Consider the following 6,000-nt stretch of genomic DNA (forward strand, 5'->3'; position numbering starts at 1 on the left):
CCGTCGTCCGATCGAACGTCCGCCTGTGCGTGCTCGATTGTGCTCCGCGTTTATGACGCCGTCATAGCCGCCGCGTCAGCGCTTCCAATTTCGCCGTCAAGCTCGGATTCACCTTCATCATCATCGATGATGATCATCGTCGTCATCAATGTGCTCTTTATCGTTGGTCGATGCTTTTCGAATTTGAAAAATATGTCTCCGGCGTGAGCTCCTCGCAAACTGGTCGCCATTTTTCCTTTGTTTTCCATTCTGATCTGCTCGATGCTCTAGCTCCGCCTCTACTGACGCCCACCCGATCTTGTCAAAAGACAGTCATCGCTGCCCTCTAGGGGCCAAAAATAGTCCTTAGGCACAACAGACCTAATTGAAACTTTCACCAGACATGCGGAAGCCTTCCCCCCACCCGTTTCAAAAAAAAAAATTGGATGACGTCTTTTGACGTCATTGGCAGTGCTCTGTAGATTTTTACTTGACGTCTTTAAACGTCAGTGGCAGTGAAAGAGTTAAAAGTCTTAAATTTTCAAAAAAATTGATGGTGCGCCTAATAGTGAGGTGCGCCTTTTGTGTGCACCAAGTTCCGAAATCTGTAAATGTTGTTGTGCGACTTCGGTAAGCGCCCCGCTTGACTGTCTGTGTGGGAGCATTTCTGCCAACAGAGCGCCGGAGCAGTGCCGACATATTGCTTAAATACAGGAAATCCGGCCCTGGTTGAAGACTGACAGGAATAAAAACCTGAAAGACTTAACTGAAAGATGATGTGAGTCTATTGGGTTCTCATGCTTGCCAGTCCGCAACCAGGGCTGGGTTTCCTGTATATAATACATAATACAATAATATAATACATACACTAGCAAGTGAAAGCATGCTACTATATGTTTTGAACTAGCGTATGTTTAACCGTGCCTGCGCCAAATAGTTTGCATGTGTGTTAAATACAGAAATTGCACCGGTAACTGAGACTGCACCTTATCCCGGAATTACACCACATGTGTGTGCGTTGCATCTCCACTTTGCTGCGTCTTGACTGCGTGCTCTGAACACATCAATTTCATAGACAAAACTCACCGGCTGCGCACAGCTGCGGTCCGACAACTTCCCGCGCGCGATAATGTGGCATTAAAAACAACGACAAACACATCTGTGCTCAACAGAGAAGCAGAAGTAGAGGTGGACTTCCTTTGATTGAACTCACCGTCCACTCCCACAGCTTCTACTATGACGTTCCTTGCAGCATCAATTTTTAGGTTATAAAAAGGATGTGCCGTGTCATATATAATCCACCTCCATTATAAATCTCTCCTCGTCCATGTTTGCTGCAGTGAATTAAGCGTTAAGCATTATGACGTTTAGCTGACATGATTGCGAAATAGGATCTAGCGAGTATTTTATTCTGAAACGTAACCGGCAAAAATAGAAAATAGGTCTAGCCGTGTGGTGCGCTCCGGCACGACGCAGCTGGTCCGCAGTTGATCCGCATGCATAAGTAGTTGGTGTAATTTGAACAAGCTGATAGAATAGAAACTAATTGGCTGTGCCGACGTAATGCACACTCATGAGGTGTAATCCCGGGGTTATTGTCGCGAAAATACAGTACGTTAAAAGTAGCACAGGTGGTGCTTGAACAATAAACATGCATTAAAGTAAAGCATTTAAAAAATATTTTTGTATGAGATTCAAAATATTTGCTCATGTCAAAATATTGGGGTCATTTTTTTTTTCCATTTTAAATTATGCCAAGAAATTAACTCTTGGGACATGGAATGTCACCTCTCTGGTGGGAGAAGGAGCTCGAGCTGGTGTGTGAGAAATTACGACTAGATATAGTCGGACTCTCCACACACGGCTTGGGCTACCAATCCTCCAATCCTCTCGAGAGCGGTTAGACTCTTTTCCACTCTGGAGTTGCCCACGGTGAGAGGCGCAAAGCAGATGTGGGCATACTGATTTGCCCCCTGGTAGACGAGAGCGTACCCTCGGCTTTCGGGCGGGGGGGACAGGTCCTGACTGTTGCTTGTCCCTATGCACCAAACAACAGTTCAGACTAGAGTACCCACCTTTATTGGAGTCCTTGGAGGGTGTGCTGTAGAGCGCTCCCTCGTTCTGCTGGGGAACTTCAAGGCTCACGTGGGCAGTGACAATTGCAAAGCACGCAAGGCAGCAACCGTGTATGGCGTGGCAATCATAATTATATATATATGTAGAGATATATATATAGATAGATAGATAGATAGATAGATAGATAGATAGATAGATAGATAGATAGATAGATAGATAGATAGATAGATAGATAGATAGATAGATAGATAGATAGATAGATGGATAGATACTGTAGCTAGTTCCATCAGTCAGTCAACGTTGGTGGGTGAATTTTTTCAATATATCGTTGAGGGACTGACTGTTGACGGATTGATTATTACCATATCTCAACTTGAGATATTGACAGATTGATGATGACGGAAAAGTGTCCTGACTGTTGACGATTGCTGAATGACGGACGCTCAAAATTCATTGACGCACCCACCTCTGGCTTATCTGGGCATTGGTCGAGCATGCATGATGTAGGAAAAGCTTTAGAATGACCTTTTTTGAACTGCACAAGGTACCTTCAATATTTGTATGCAATATTTGAACAGTAAGACGCTATGTGGGTTTCCATCCAAACATCTTTATTTGAATTTTCAAGAAATGCAAAAATAAAACTGAATGAAAACGCTAGAAATTTGAAAAAGGGCCCAAAATTTGCCAAAAAGTTTTTACGCTAGGATGGGGTGGATCTTGAAGCATTTTGAAAAAAGGAAAATGTGAATTTTGGCTATGGAAACAGGTTTTGTGAACAAAGGCTGGCAAATCGGATACATGCTGCACGTTTTGACCAGATGTTACATGACGCGTATGTTTGTCGTCAAAAAGCAATGGGTTTCCATCCAAACATTTTTATTTGAATTTTCAAGAAATGCAAAAATAAAACTGAATGAAAACGCTAGAAATTTGAAAAAGGGCCCAAAATTTGCCAAAAAGTTTTTACGCTAGGATGGGGTGGATCTTGAAGCATTTTGAAAAAAGGAAAATGTGAATTTTGGCTATGGAAACAGGTTTTGTGAACAAAGGCTGGCAAATCGGATACATGCTGCACGTTTTGACCAGATGTTACATGACGCGTATGTTTGTCGTCAAAAAGCAATGTCGGACGATAAAGTAAGGTATGTTGGGGGGGACACATTAATTTTGGAATTAATTAAAGAAGCAAATAATGCAATTTTAGATGATTTCGATTTCTTCTTGTTCTTCTTTTAAATGACTGGTGGATCACATACTGTATCTATGGTGTATACGGCCACCTACAGCGGTGGAGACCTCTCTCAATATTCGCAAAAGAAAAACAGATGGAAATGGGCATAAGTCACATGTCCGTTTTGCACATTTTCAGTAAATTCAAAAAATAAAAACAATTGGATGGAAACCCCACTACTGATAATTGTAATGCAGCTTGTTATTTCTTTAATATTTATCTTTTGAATCTTTGATCATGTGTGTACACCAGATTATTAATTGGACCTGCTTTTATGCGGGCCAGGTGTGATGGCAAAGTATGTGCCTAATCTGAGCCTGAAACCTGCAGACTGTGCCCAGTATTTGAACCAAAACGGAACCTTCACTTCTCTGGTCGGGCTGGTAGGCGGCTGCAGCTTACTGCAGCTGGTCCCTTTTATAATTGTTTTATATTCACTTATTCAACATATTCCCTTGGGGTTGGACTCTCTTCTACTCTGGAGTTGCAGCTTTGGCAGTCGCTGAGGCAAAAACTCGGACATGGGAGGAGTTCAGTGAGGCCATGGAAAATGACTTCCAGACAGCTTCGAAGAAATTTTGGTCCAGCATCCGGCGTCTCAGGAGAGGAAAGCAGTGCACCATTAACACTGTGTATACATATGTGGCAAGGCCCCGGGGGTGGATGAGATCCGACCAGAGTTCCTAAAGGCTCTGGATGTTGCGGGGCTGTCGTGGTTGACATGCCTCTACAACAGTAGAGGGCAAACTCGGTCCTCGAGGGTCGGAGTCCTGCAGGTTTTGGATGTTTCCCTGCTCCAGCGCAGCTGATTCCAATCAACAGGATTGTTATCAGGTTTATGCAAAGCTCGCTGATGAGGTGATCATATATCAGCTGTGTTGGAGAAGGGAAATAACAAAAATCAGCAGGACTCCGGCCCACCCCTGCTCTACAACATCGCTTGGACAGTGCCTCTTGATTGGCAGACCATTTTTAAGAAGGGTGTTCCAACTATAGAGGGATCACACTCCTCAGCCTCCCTGGTAAGGTCTATCCAGGGTTGCTGGAGAGGAGGGTCCGTCGGGAAGTCAAATCTCGGATTCAGGAGGAGTAGTGTGGTTTTCGTCCAAGCCGTGGAGCAGTGGACCAACTCTACACCCTTGGCAGGATCCTTGATGGTGCATGTGAGTTCGCCCAGCCAGTCCACATGTACTTTGTGGACTTGGAGAAGGCATTTGACTGTGTCCCTCAGAGAGTCCTGTGGGGGGTGCTTCATGAGTACAGGTACCGAGCCCCCTGATACTGGCTGTTCGGTCCCTGTATGACCAATGTCAGAGTTTGATACGTCATGATACGGTGACCTGGTGTTACGTCTGGCTTCCTCATGTCCTTTAGTTCCTATACCGAGTGGTAAGAGATGTTCTGATCCATCTTATCCACTCCATTCATGATGGCATCGTAGTCCAGAACCAGTGTCTTCTCCGTGATCAGACTGTACCCACTCCTCCGATGAATATGCATTGGACTCAGGGTACTCTTCATCGTCCGATTGAACGTCCGCCTATGCAGAAGTGCTCGGTTGTGCACCACGTTTTCCGGCGTTAGCATCGCTAGCCGGTGAGGCTTTACGACGTGATCGAAGCCGCCGCGTCAACGCTTCCAACTTCGGCGTCAACCTCGGAGTCACCATTATCATCAATGTGCTCTTTAGCACTGGTCGATGCTTTTCATCTTTGAAAAAAATGCTCAAGCGTGAGCTGCTTGCAACCGGTCGCCATTTTCGCTTCCTAGCCATTCTCCCCTCAACACTCTAGCTCCACCTCACGTCTTCTACTACTGACTCCTCCCCGATCTTGTCCAAAGAGAGTCATCGCTGCCATCTAGTGCCCATAGTCATTATACTAACTCGATTTGCTCGATATTTTCAGCACAGCTGGCCAAGGCTTTCCTCCACCCGTTTCCCCCCAAAAAACAAAAAAACCTAGTTAACGTCTTTTAACGTTTTTGGCGGCACTCATTTGGATTTTACGAAAAGTTATTAAACGTTTTTGGCGGTCAAAGAGTTAACCACCAACGAATCTTCACATCAGACTTTAGCTACGCTTTGTGTATTTCTTGTAAGTTTCTGAGTTTTTTCACTTTCACTTTATAAAGTGGAAATTTGCAAGTTTTTTTTCTGAATATTATTGTTCCTCTGGAAAAAATATTTATAGGCCTATGTGGCCCTAATACGCCGTCGTAGATTGCCCCTTTATAGAGTAGTAAAATTTAAATTTACCAGCAAACTTAAACTCTCACATACATTATAGGATGAGCTTTAACATGTTAAAGCCTCTTCAGAATAAACTGACAATAGCAGGAAAATATTTTTATTTTAGATTTGTGGTTGACTTTGAAGACTCATGCCTCATGGAGACTGAGACGTGATTAGCATACATTTCTAGCATAGAGAATGAATCAGAGCTAGGGGAGAGGGATATATACATACATTAGAAGAAGGCCCATTAGTGGGATAACAGAAGTACTGATTTATGTATTCTCCCGGCATCAACCGACAGGGACATTAATGTTACAGATGGGGACAGGTGACGTTGTCAGAATCATCAGTCTGCAGGTGATGCAGTGCCAAAACGATGTGAGAGGAGCAAGCAGAGAGGATTGGCAATTGGAGGAGTGAAAAATGATATTTTTTTTTTTTTTTTGCTGCTCTTCACTTGCCTTCAGACCACCCA

The sequence above is a fragment of the Vanacampus margaritifer genome, chromosome 17, assembly GCF_051991255.1.
Source record: "Vanacampus margaritifer isolate UIUO_Vmar chromosome 17, RoL_Vmar_1.0, whole genome shotgun sequence".
NCBI lineage: Eukaryota > Metazoa > Chordata > Actinopteri > Syngnathiformes > Syngnathidae > Vanacampus > Vanacampus margaritifer.